Source organism: Vulpes lagopus, chromosome 8 (assembly GCF_018345385.1).
Source record: "Vulpes lagopus strain Blue_001 chromosome 8, ASM1834538v1, whole genome shotgun sequence".
Lineage (NCBI taxonomy): Eukaryota > Metazoa > Chordata > Mammalia > Carnivora > Canidae > Vulpes > Vulpes lagopus.
The window spans coordinates 38,340,499-38,354,309 of record NC_054831.1 but is presented as its reverse complement, the minus strand read 5'-3'; the positions used below and the strand labels follow the sequence as shown (position 1 = coordinate 38,354,309).

At 38.3% G+C, this 13,811-nt stretch overlaps 1 protein-coding gene across 3 annotated transcripts in view; it reads right to left on the bottom strand.

Moving 5' to 3' along the window:
• WASF3 (WASP family member 3) overlaps positions 1 to 13,811 on the bottom strand; it is a 134,057-nt gene that overhangs the window by 55,612 nt on the left and 64,634 nt on the right. The window contains exon 1 of one of the 3 annotated variants that reach the window (XM_041767544.1): positions 13,446 to 13,614. The exons of the other annotated variants lie outside the window; for them this stretch is intronic. The gene's annotated coding sequence lies outside the window, so the exon portion shown is untranslated. Of the gene's footprint in view, positions 1 to 13,445; positions 13,615 to 13,811 lie in introns of those variants that run through there. 3 annotated transcript variants of the gene reach the window in all.

Sequence of the window (13,811 nt, the reverse complement as noted above, 5' to 3'; positions counted from 1 at the left end):
TCTCTGACTTACTTCACTTCGCATAATGCCCCCTAAGTCCATCCATGTTGCAAATACCAAGAGCTCATCTTTTTTATGGCTGAGTAGTATTCCATTATATAAATATAAATATATACACATATAGCCATATATTTACAGATAGATAGACAAACATCTTTATCCATTCATCTATCGATGGACACCTGGGTTGCTTTCATATCTTGGCTAGTGTAAATAATGCTGCCAGAAACAAAGGGGTGCACAGACCTTTTCAAATTAGTGTTTTTGGGTTTTTTGGGGGGGGGGGTAAACAAGTCAACACCAAGAAAAGAAATAATACAATCAAAAACAGACAACATAAAAATAAATAAATAAATAAATAAATAAATAAACAAACACACAACATGAGAACATGCCCAATATCACTAGTCATCAGGGAAATGCAAATCAAAACCACAAAGAGATCTTAACTCATACCTGACAATATGGCTACTATCAAAAAAGACAAGAAATGACAAGTGTTGGTGAGGATGTGGAGAGAAAGTAACCTCTGTGCAGTGTTAGTGGGAATGCAAACTGGTGCAGCCATTGTGGAAAATGGAATGGAGGTTTCTCAAAAAATTAAAAACAGAAATGCCATGCATCTGATAATTTCATTTTATATTGTTGACTTAAGCTTCAATTAACTGATCCTTTCTTCAGCTATGTCCAGTTTGCTAACAAACCCAACTTAAAATGTTTTTTGCATCCAGTAGTTTCCATTTAACTCTTTTTTTTTTTTAATTTTATTTATTTATGATAGGCACACAGTGAGAGAGAAGGAGGCAGAGACACAGGCAGAGGGAGAAGCAGGCTCCATGCACCGGGAGCCCGACGTGGGATTCGATCCCGGGTCTCCAGGATCGTGCCCTGGGCCAAAGGCAGGCGCTAAACCGCTGTGCCACCCGGGGATCCCTCCATTTAACTCTTTTTTAAAAAGTTTTCATCTCTTGTTGACATTCTCTACAAGTCCATGCATGTTTGTCCACTTTTTCCACTACAACTTAAAATACATTAATCACAGCTATTTTAAAGTCTCTGATAGTTTCCACATCTGGGTTATCTCTGAGTCTGTTTCTGTTAATAGCCTTATCTTCTGACAATGGATTGTTTTTCTTGCCTTTTGTGGGTTTTTTTTTTTTTTTTTTTTTTTTTTTGCCTCAATGCTGGACATCATTTGTAGAACACTAGCAACTTAGGGCAAACAGTATTTCCACCTGGAAATGGGCTTGCCTGGTCTTCCAACATGCCATTACTACAGAGGATTTGAATCAACCTACTGTTATCTAATGTAGCAAAGCATCAAAATCCCCCAGCGATGGACTGCTACCTTGTACCAGGTGTGGGGTCTGAAAAGCCAGATTTTTCTTAAGTGTTCCTGCTCTACCTGGCAGTCCCTTCACACCTGTGTCATAAAGGAGTCCCTCTCCACACTCTCACCTTCCAGCAGAGGAGTGCTGTTGCTTTCTTTCTAGATGTGAGGTTCATGGTAGGAGCAGGGAAAGTTCTTGGTTCTCCTGGTCCAGCCTGTATCTTAGGAAAAACCTAGGGAGCTGGACTTCAGAGCAGAGCCTTCCCATGGCAACTGAACTCCGCCTTCTATCTGCCCATGTCTTGGGCCTAAGAGTTTTCTGCTCCTCATGCACCATAAGCAGAACTTTGTTTTCTATCAGTGAAAGATCCTGGGGCTAAGAGGTTATCCTGGTTTTGCCACTGTGCTTGGCCCCAGAAGCAGATCTTTGCTGGTTACAAAAGGCGGACAAAAGTGTCTCCTACCCTTCCTCCAGAAGCAGTAATATTACCTTGGTCCTGGGGGCTAGAGGATCTGCTGCCCTCCCAACAACTTCTGTGTCAAAGGAGAGAAGGGGCAGGATAACTGCCCTTCATCCTGCCAGTTCACCAGTACAGTCATCTCCCATGTGGCTACACTATCAGTGGGGTCCTGTCCAATCCAGGCTTGTCACTCATCTTTCTTATAAGGACCTGATAGAGCCTCTTAGAAAAGAGCTTGTGAGTGTGAACCCCCCACTGGTATCTGGGCTCCTGATTATTCTAAATAGATGTGTTAACTCACACTCAACTTTAAGAACTCATTTTAGCCACTTTTATGGTGGTCACCTGTTCCTCCCATGCTCTGCAAAACACAAAATAGCTCAAGAGGGCTTGTTATTCTTTACAATTCAAGAAAAGTTATCTGTAGATCATCTGGTTTCTTCTCTTTCATACTAATGGAAGCAATGCTCATTAGGCGACTTTTTACAACCTAATTGGAAGAGAAACTCTCTGCCATCATGGTAAGAACAGGATGAATATATTAGTTTCCTCTTTTGTTAAGACTTTAAAGGGATCCCTCGGTGGCGCAGAGGTTTAGCGCCTGCCTTTGGCCCAGGGCGCGATCCTGGAGACCCGGGATCGAATCCCATGTCGGGCTCCCGGTGCATGGAGCCTGCTTCTCCCTCTGCCTATGTCTCTGCCTCTCTCTCTCTCTCTCTCTCTGTGACTATCATAAATAAATAAAAATTAAAAAAAAAGACTTTAAATTGCTAACTGTATTCACAAAGGGAAAAGAAGGCAAACTGATATTCCTGAGGATTAAACATTTGAGTGTACTCTAAATATTTGTGTGCACAGACTCAAAGTGAGCAAACTATTTTGGAAAGAAAGGAATAACACCATTAAATTAGTATGGATAACAGATTACTTTCATGCATGGAATATACTGCAATGGGCAGTATACATTAAATTGAACCCCCCAACTGTGATCTTTCCCCAGCTAATATTGCACTTATAGGAAGGGCTGACTAGATGCAGAGTAACATACTAACTGCATTAAGTCTTTATGACATATTTTAAAACTATATTACTGATAGTAAGAGAAAGCTGAGTGTACAAAATTGAACGAGTAGATTGTAATGGGTTCCTTTCTCCACTATGCAGCCATAAAGACCATCCTATGAGTTCTGAGAGCATGCACAGACTGCAGAACCTGACAGTGTTAATGATTCTGTCTTTTCTATTCTTGATGTGCTGGTAACCTTTGCTCTGATTGCCGCATGCCAGGCAATCAGAGTGCAGTGAGAGGCAGAACTAAATCACACAGTACAGACTATATTATGGGGCTGAACTAAACGTGTGCATACTGCAGATGTCTGGCTTTTTAATCATGTTGACTTCTATGTGCGAGTTTTGTACTCAAGAATGACCCACGCAGACGTGGTCCTGGCCCCACACTCATACAGAAACGAGTGACACAGTGCTGCAAGCCCTTGCTCTGACTTCCCACCATATTTTCCACTGGTCTTTTTTTTATTTTGAAGGGCAAGGGCCACATCTCTGTACCCCAGTTTCACGGCATGCTGCTTGCCTACTGACATACCCCAGAAGATACTCACTACTAATACTACATTCCCACAGCCAAAGGAAAAGTCTAGAATTCCTCAACTCCCAATCCGTTACATTATCTTCTAGAGCTACACTGCCTCACCTTCTGTCTTAGTGAAGCTTCAGATTCGAAGCTGGGAAGGGTCGGGGAAAACTGGGTAAGATTTAATCAATAGCATTACGGTGAGATAACAGACTACATTTCGCTATTTAGAACATGGTCTGTGTGTTTCCACGTGGTAAGACCCAGGAAAGTACAGTAAAGCAATACTGGACTAGGAACAAGGGGACCTGGCTTGTGGTCCTAGCTCTGCCACTAACAATGCACAACCCTGTGCAAGTTTCATAATCAAGGTGGGCCTCAGTTTCCTCTTAAAAACAGATTTGCTCCCTCCGTCTCCTCCAGCTCCAACATGCTTTTGTATTTTTCCCTTTGTTACATATTCCTCTGCCTTTCAGAAACTACCACATTCGAGTCATCTGCTCTAAAAACACTTAGTGCATTTTTATTATTCTTTAGCCAGTGCAAATACAAAGAATAGACAAAAATAAGACACAATCCCTTTCCTGTTCCTCAAGGAATTAATGGTTTAGTGAGACACAGACATATAAATTAAGTTACAACCCAGTGTGACAAGCACTACATTGTAGGTATTTCTCATACCTGGTAAATTAAATTACATTTAATTTAATTTCATCAGAAAGACTCAGTGGTGGGAAGGGGACACAGCATCACAGAGCCTGCAGCACCAGGCCCGGCACATGGGAGCTGCTGCTCATTAAGCATAGCGGATGGGAGAACGTAAGTCTTTTCTCAAGGTTTACAGGAAGCATTCTATTACTTCTAAAAATCGCTAAGCAGCCTCAGTAACTAAGCAAGCATCCCAGAGAAAAATAGCTGGTTCACATCTGCAGAATGTGATATACCTTAAACCTGTGATATACCTGAAACCTGTCAAGTACCTATTTGTGGAGGGCATTCTGAGATAAGAAGTGGTCATTTACCTTCTATGAGCTACAACAAGGCACCAAAAGACACTTGAGGTAGAAGCTGGTATCTGGATCTAACAAAAGGCAGAGATTAGATGTCTAGGTTGAGATTTCTCCCCAGCAAAGTTTTCCCATTGCCTCCTATCTTGCAGTTTCCCTGCTGAGGGAAGAAACCTCAAAGCCAGCATAAGTGATGAAAAGCAATCTGTTCTAAGTGAGAATACAGAGAAGCAGAACAGGGATCTTGGCAAAGAACAATCTTAGGTCTCTTTCCTCTGCTCTTTTCTCTTGGGTATCATGGGGGAGAGTGAGGAGTACTCAAAAACAAAACCAAAAAGCCTCTTTCTAGAACCTTCCATCACTTCTTCTATTTATCTAAACTTATCAAAATTGATTCTTATGCTTCTTCAGTCTAGATTTTTTTTAATTTAAATAAATTACTAAGTTCTTACTGGATGTGAAATGTTTTAAAAACATATTTGTCTTCTGTCCCTGCTGTCCATGTAACCAGATACTCAACACATCTGACACTACAGAATATATTTTATATTTGAGCATACATATGTTTTCCAGGTTTCTTTGTCGTGCATAAAATTCATCCTGATACATGTTACTAGTCTAGGAACCTTGGAGATGCTTTTTCCAGGAACTATTTTCCTTCCCTTCTTTGACCAGCCAACAAAACCACCTATTTAATAAAATAAACTTTTTTAGATTAAATGGAACCTGGGTGATTTAGACTTCTTTTTATAGACGGAGATCAAGACAAAGAGATCCCAAATCACTCGCATTATGGAGATCAGCCAAGGATGGAGGAGACACTAGAAGCTCATCTCTGACGTAGCTGGTGCTCTGCCCACCGCATTCCTATCTGTAACTGTTCCCCCTATAAGATCCATTTGCAAGAAGCCAAGGCTACTTCACTTTTGTGTTTTATTAGTATATAAAGGCAGTCAAGGCAGCAAAAATTCTCTGCCTTAGTATGCAAGTAAGCTTTGACTTCTATATGATGCTTCTTTTCCCTCTACTTCCCGCTACCCTCCCAACACTGAACCAAGCATCTGACCATCTGCCATGACTCCATGGTCAACTCCAACTATGAAAGGAAGAAGTTGGTCTATATTTCCAAGGTTCCGTTTATACAAGGTATCCTGTTATTGTACAAACAAGAGTTTTGTCTGGTCCCCCAACTCCCAGTGTTGCCTGTTTGCTATAAGCATAAACATTAGATCTCCTAATCTTATTCTGTTTTGTATTTTCAATATAAATGAATTTTTATGATGTGACTGGCTTTTGGAAAGCCAGATATTTGTGTCCTATCCTACTTTCCAGGCCAGGGAAGCATTCTGCCTACATCTCTGCTGTGCATGATCCAGCTGACCCCTGGTAACTCAAATCCCCTTTGACATCTGCCAGGAAGTTGTGTGCGTAAGACCATGAGTATATTCCGTCTCTAGAGAGAATGAGAGAAATGCTGTTGTATATGAGTAGTAAGGTAGCCTGCAGTTTAACATAATCTTTGAGACAAGGGAAAGGAAGCACCTCCTTTTCCTTGACTTGGATTATAGATAATTTACTGTTCTTTAGGCCCTACCAATACAATCCCTCAACCAAAATGAGACTTTTATAAGAACCAGGGTATGTGTGTGTGTATGTATGTGTGACTATTAACTCTTTACAGGAAATCATTTCAAAAGCTATGTAATTTGGACAAGAAGATTGAAAAAAAAAAAAAAAAAGAGTACCAAGTCTAGGTGAGGAGTATAAACAGAACGCCCTATTCTTCTCCTTAGGCTTCAAATCCCCAGAAATGACAAAAAAGATCTACACTTAAAATATATGCAATAACACAAGAAAACTAGAAATAACAGATACTCTCCAAAAGTTAAAAGGCAAAGGGATCAGATTAAAGGACACAATAAGGGGATCCCTGGGTGGCGCAGCGGTTTGGCGCCTGCCTTTGGCCCAGGGCACGATCCTGGAGACTCGGGATCGAATCCCACGTCAGGCTCCCGGTACATGGAGCCTGCTTCTCCCTCTGCCTATGTCTCTGCCTCTCTCTCTCTCTCTCACTGTGTGCCTATCATAAATAAATAAAATTAAATTAATAAAAATAAAAATAAAGGACACAATAAGCCAAACACAAGACAGAGAATGTGGTCATCACTGTATGTGGCTGGAGAACCACAATGGGAAGACCTAGACAATTCACATCAGAAAAATACAAATAGCAACCAACCCAGGGATAAGAAGATGCTTCATCTCCCTAACATTCAGGATAGTGGAACCACAAGAAATTCGATTTCCCCCTTACCATGTTGGCAAAATTTAAGTGTGTCTATCAAGTTTTAGAAAGGTAAATAGTACAGTTAGTCCATGGATGTGTAAATAATGGCAAATTGTCTTTCCAAAGGGTTATAGCTAATAAAACTAAAAATATCATATCTTTGACGTACCATTTCTGCCTCTTATTCTTCTGAAAGAAACATTCTCATTTGGCACAAGGATTCATATACAACAATGTTCACTGCATTACTGCTGTAGTGAAAGACTGGAAATGACTACTAAAAGGGAAAGGCAGCTGTCAAAAGCAACAAGGTATATATATATATATGGAGTGATCTCTAAAATACAGTGATGAATGAAGAAAGGTTTACAATTAACAGTATACCATTTGTGCAAAAGTAACTACGTATTTCCTTCATGTGTATATACAAATAAGCCTACCAAAGGTCTGGGAAAAAAAACATCCCAAATTCGTAACATGATTACCTCTATGGTGGATGGATGGACATGAGAGTCAGAAAGTGCTTTAATCTCAAATATGCTCCAAGTTTTTTAAAAAAGAATACATTCAAGTATTATATGTGTAATTATTGTTTTGATTTAGTGCAGACAACTAAAAAATACCTGATGTATCAACAACAAACTATTACAGAGAAAAACTAATAAACTTAGCAATGGGCAGGAAATGGATTTTTTAAATTTCTTAATGAAATAAAATGCACTAATAGTAGCCTTTTGCATAATTAAAATGAATGTTCATTGGTGAACTCATCTATTAATATAATGGCTAAAACTTATATAATGTGCCAAGCATTAGTATGTGTTTCAAATATATTAACACATTTAATTCTTACAAAATACTTCCCTTTTATAGCAAAGAAACTGAAGCACCAAGAGTCAGGTAAATTTGACCCACACTCCATAACAGTGTTCTTATCCACTACGGTTGACTCTTGAACAACAGGAGGATTAGGGGCCCTGGTATCCCCCACGCTGTCAAAAATCTGCATACAGCTTTGGATTCCCCCAAATCTTAATTACTAATAGCTTACTGTTGACCAGAAGCCTTACCAATAACATAACAATTAATGCAAATTTTGTATATCTATTATAAACACTATTCTTACAACAAACTGGCTTGTAGATAGCTTACTATTCTTCTTTAAGCCCTAGCAATACTAAGTAAATCTCTCAATCAAAATGAGACATAAACTGTATTCTTACAATAAAGTAAGCTAGAGAAAAGAAAATATTAAGAAAATCATTATGGAAAATACATATACAGCACTGTATGATTTTTTAAAAATTGCATAGTAGACCCACACAGTTCAGACCTGTGTGGTTCAAATATCAACTGTACATGAGTCTCTGTTAAAAGAGAGGAGCACACAAACTCAGTGTTTTTTAAAAAACTAAATATTCAAGACAACATCTAAAATGAAATAACCAGGAAGAATGAAAACGAAGGGTCTACAAAACTATAGTAGGTCAATGCTAACAACAGAAAGGCAAGTATAGCAATATTAACATGAGACATAAGGGAAATTCAAGTGAAAAGCAATAAAATAAATGAAGGCAAATACCCATTTCATATTGAGAACTTTTATTACTCTTTTTTTTTTTCAAGATCCCAACATACTTCTTTCAGAAACCAAAACACATTCATACTTTAAACTATATACAATTAGCAAATTTTAACCGATAGTACTTTAAAATTTTGCATATAACAATGTAAGAATGTATTCTTCTCAAACACACATGAAAAGGTTGTTTTTAAAGGACGATGAATTAATAAATAGGAAAAAAAAGTGAACAAATTTCAAAAAAATCAAAATCACATGGTAAGCACAGTGCAATTATATTAGCAATAAACAGCATTTAGTAACTAGGAGATGTTGGTAAGTCTGTTTCCAGGGTTTCCATCTTTGATTCTGAACCCCAGCTCTGGCTTCTGACAAGGAGTCTGGAGTACCTTAGGCTGGACCAATGTGATACTGATCAACACTAGAATGGCAGATCTCCAGACTCCAGAAACAATGCACTGCCCATCCTAGAGTCAACAAACACAGTCTATGATAATTAAAAAATCATTTCTACCCTAAAGAGGGGGCTACAACCTGGAAGGGATTAACTCGTATACAGATAGCTGAGAAGCTAACCCTAAGGAAAAGAGAATACAGATCAAATATGTTGACATAAAGGGAAAGAAAAGGTAGGAAAAAAATGAAGAGGATATTGAGGAGGTCAGGTCTCTTGGAGGGCAGATGGGTAAAGTGCCAAAAAGGAGAATACAAATGAATCCCACATCACTCCCCAAAGTTACATTCTGGAATATAAGGGAAAAAACTGCTAATAAAATGGACAGAAGTACAAATCACGTATCTAGTAAAGGTCTTTATATAAAGTGCTCTCAAAACTCAATAAAAAAGCAAACTATTCAAGGAAATATATGAGCAAAAGTTTTGAACAGACACTTCTCAGAGGACAGACAGATGGTCAACAAGTGCCTGAAAGATACTCAACACCACTCATGGTGAAGGACGTACAAATTAAAACCACAATGAGCACCAGCACATGCCTATTAGAATAGCCAACCTTAAAAAGACCGACAATACCAACTGGAAGATTCACACTCTTCTGAAGAAAATGTAAAATAACACAGTCACTTTTGAAAACAGTGTAGCTGTTTCTTAAAAAGTTAAACACACACTGATCATATGATCCAGCCATTCCACTCCTAGGTATTTATGCAAAAGAAATAAAAGCATACGCCCACATGCAGATTTGCACATGAATGTTCATACAGCTTTATTGTAGTAGCCAAAATAACCCAAAAATAGAAACAATCCCCAAATCCACAACAGGTGAATAGATAAATTCTACTAAATCAGCAATAATATGGGAATGAATTATTGATACATGTAACAACATGAATGAATCTCAAGATAAATATGCTGAATATAAACCAGACCAAAAAGAGTATATTCTGTATTCCTTTTATATCACTGTGATACTGTGATTTATAATAAGAAATATATATATATAGTTTTCACCCCCATTTCTGGCACAGTGCTCTTAAAATCCTTGGAATTTCCTAAGTGATAAGAGCTATGGTTTTGATATTCCTAACAAATCCTTCTCAACCTCACCTGAATATATTACTGAGATGACTTTAGGAAAGACACTAAGGATAGGGGCTGGTTGCCAGGGGAACCTATGACATGATTAGAGGATTAGAACTTTCAGTTCTACCCACCCCCAACTTTGGAGAAGAAGGAAGGGCTTGACTGAGTTCAATCATCACAGGTCAATGATTTAATCAATCATACCTATGTAACAAAGCCTCCATAAAAACCCAAAAGGACAGCGCTTCCAGGTTGGTGAGCCAGAATGTATTCATATAATGGGAGAGTGGCATATCCCATACTCCATGGGGACAGAGGCTCCTGTGTTCTGCCAAACCTCTGACTGCTCAACCATATTCTTTAAAATCTTCTGTAATAAGCTAGTAATCTAGAAAGCAAACTGGTGTCTGGAGTTCTGTAAGCCACTCAAGTTAATTAATAAAACCCAAGAAGGGGGTCGTGGGAGCCCCCAATTTAGAGCCAGTCAGTCAGAAGTACAGGAAATAGTCTGGGCTTGTGAATGATGTTGGGCGGGTTGTGGGGGAGGAAGCAGGCTTATGGGACAGAAACCTTAACCTGTAGGGCCTGATACTGTCACCAGGGAGATAAATGTCAAAATTGAGTTAAATTGTTGGTCACCCAGCTGGTGTCAAATTGCCTGATGTGTGGAAAACCCACACGTCTGGTGTCAGAAGTGAAGTGATGCTGAGTATAGAATTTATAGTACCAGAGATATATCAAGGAGTGCGCTTCCTTTACAATAACACTCTAAGAAATGCAAACTATCTACAGTGATAGAAAGCAGATCAGTGGTGGCCCTGGGGTGGGGAACAGACAGGAGGGACAGATGATAAAGGGCCACAAGCAAACTTCTGTAGGTAATGGTATATTCACTTTCTTGTTGATAGTGATGGTTTCATAGGTGTGTGCACATGCCAGAATTTATCAGACTGTACATTTTAAATATTCATAGTTTATGTCAATTATGCCTCAATAAAGCTGTTCAAAAATGGGTCAGTGGTGATGGATAAGAAAATAAGGACAGCAAATTAATGGGGAAATCACTGAACATTTATTTACTACTTAGATGCTAACATGAGGAGCTAGTAGAGATAACTCTGCTATTAGCCACAGACCCAGGATTAAGTATCACAGTGGGAGAAACAGACATAAAAGATAAAATTAGGAAAACCTGGGTGGCTCAGTGGTTGAGTGCCTGCCTTTGGCCCAGGGCATGATCCTGAAGATCTGGGATAGAGTCCCACATCAGGTTCCCTGCATGGAGCCTGCTTCTCCCTCTGCCTGTGTCTCTGCCTCTCTCTCTTTCTGCATCTCTCATTAATAAATAAATAAAATATTTTTAAAAAAGAAAGATAAAATTAGCGATCAAGACAGGCTATTGCTCCAAGAGTGTTTACAAAGAGCCAGTTAGTGGCATAATAAACAGAAATGAGTTCAGTTCCCTAAGGCAAGTTATCCTCCTACAGAATTCGCTCACCTGAAGGGGCTTTGACTCCACCAACCTCATCAGCTAGTGTGCCACATGAAACAGTCTTCCGGCCAGACAAGCTGTGCAGGGAAGCAGAGGCAGCAGCAAGAAAAGCCTTAGTTCCTCAAGAGCTGAGGTCTGGGGGAGCCATATAAGTCCCACTACACCCAAGTCCTTATCTAAAATACAGCAGCCATCATACCTGCCTGCTTGCCTGAAAAGGCTGTGGTGAGAAAGCACAGCTGCAGACCCAGTGACCACCATAAAATGGAATGCAGACACTAGATATTACTCTATACAAATAAATGCTTACTTGACAAATTAAAGAAATTGAACTACCTCCCTTTTCACTTTAATTGGACAGCAAAAGGAAGAAGCCATTAATGAGTACCACATTGTGATGAACATGAGAAGTTTGTATGCTATTTACCACAATATTATTACTTAAACCCACACGAACTATTTGTTAAATTAACGCCCTTTCAACAAAACTCCAATCATCAGCTCATTATTCAAGGTATAATAAACATGTGAACTACACACATTTTACAAACAGAATGTTAAATTAAGCTAACTGGCATTGTTTTTATAATATAAAATATGTCAATAAACACTCAGAAGCCAAAAACATCAACAGCATTTTAACACTTTGCTAGAGACATAACTTTTGGAAAAAGACTGATCTCAAAGAATTTTAAAAGTTCAAAAAGAAATTTTACGTACTCAGAATTTCCCTGATATTACCTATGACCTCAAGGTTTAATTCTCAAAAAGTTTCCAATTAACCAGCGAACCATAAATTAAAAGTCTTCTAAAAAATTAGCATCTCCTCTTTTTGTTAAGAGAGAAGTATCACATATTTTTCTCTAACTTACTCTTTTGCATCATTTGCGAATGACATTCACCAAACAAATTTACAAAATCCAAAATGCATTAAGGCTTAAGTTCTTAAAGGAAACAACAAATTTTAAGATATAAAATTAGATAATTTGCCAAGTGTGTGAAGAAAACATTGTTACCATATCCCAAAATACCAAGTTGAACCACATGAAGTTACCACTTTTGTTGGTAAAAACAGCCAAATGTTGGTAATTTCACATGAATGAACAGTAAGAAATGAGATAAAATTAAAACCGCAATAAAGCTTAGAATCTAGCAACTGTTCCCTAGCATACATGCTACTAAACATAGGTTTTGGTGTTTTTAGAAACAAAAAGCGTCCTGATGGCAATATTTTTGGCAACTAGAAATTATGCTCATGAAAGAATGTTAAGATCAATTAAATGTTTTAATTAACCATTCCCAATCGTTTGGGTCATGAAAGCACAAAGAGAAACATGAGAGTAAAATTTCTCAAATTTGTAACCTACGTACTTGGTCTCAAAACATCAAGTCTGGCATCCTATCAATTCCATTCCTCTGAATGTATTCCAGCAAGCAAATCAAGAGCACCATCAAAAGGATCACACAGGATTTCTAGGTAACTTTATAAAAAATCGACCAAAGAAACCAAATTATAAAGCTACATGGTAATATGACAAGTGGGAACATTTGCATACATAAGCATTTAATACACTATGTCACTGAGGTCTAAAATACAGCTGACCCTTGGACAACATGGATTTGAACTGCACGGCTCCATTTATATGTGGCTTTGGTTTTTGTTTTTATAAATATGGTGCAATACTGTAAATATACTTTCTCTCCTTGTGATTTTCCTAGCAACACTGACTCTTCTCTCACTTATTGTAAGAATACAGTTTCTAATACATACAACATACCAAGTATGTGTTAATCAACTGCTTATGTTATCAGTAAGGCTCTAGTCAACAAAAGACTATAGGTAAAGTTTTTGAACAGTCAAAAGTGATATGCAGATTTTTTACTCCGTCGGAGGTTGGGACTCCAACCCCTGTGCTGTTCAAGGGTCAACTGTATTAGCTGCAGGTGTACACCACAGTGATTTGAATTTGTATGTAAATGATCATCACAAGGGAACATTCATTGCCACATGCTATTACTTTTTTATTATGATAAGGACTTTTAAGATCTACCCTGTTTTAACAATTTTCAAATATGCAATATAGTATTATTAATTATAATCACCACGCTGTACATCATATCCCCAGGACTTATTTACATTTGGAAGTCTGTACCTTCTGGACCCTTCACTCATTTCACTCATTTCTCCCACCTTCGACTCTCCACCTCTGGTAACCACCAATCTGTTCTCTGTATTTACAACCTTGGTTGTTGTTTGAATTCTTCATGTAAGTGAAATCACACAGCATTTGTCTGATTTATTTCACTTAGTCCTCAAGGTCCATCCACGTTCCTGCAAATGGCAAGATTTCATTCTTTTTTGTGGCTGAATAGTATTCCATTATTGTTTCCGTATACCATATCTTTTTTATCTATCCATCCACTACTGGACACTTAAGTGTTTGCATACCTTGTCTACTGAGTACAATGCTGCAGTGAACATGGGGGTACAGATATCTTCTTAAATTAGTGTTTTTATT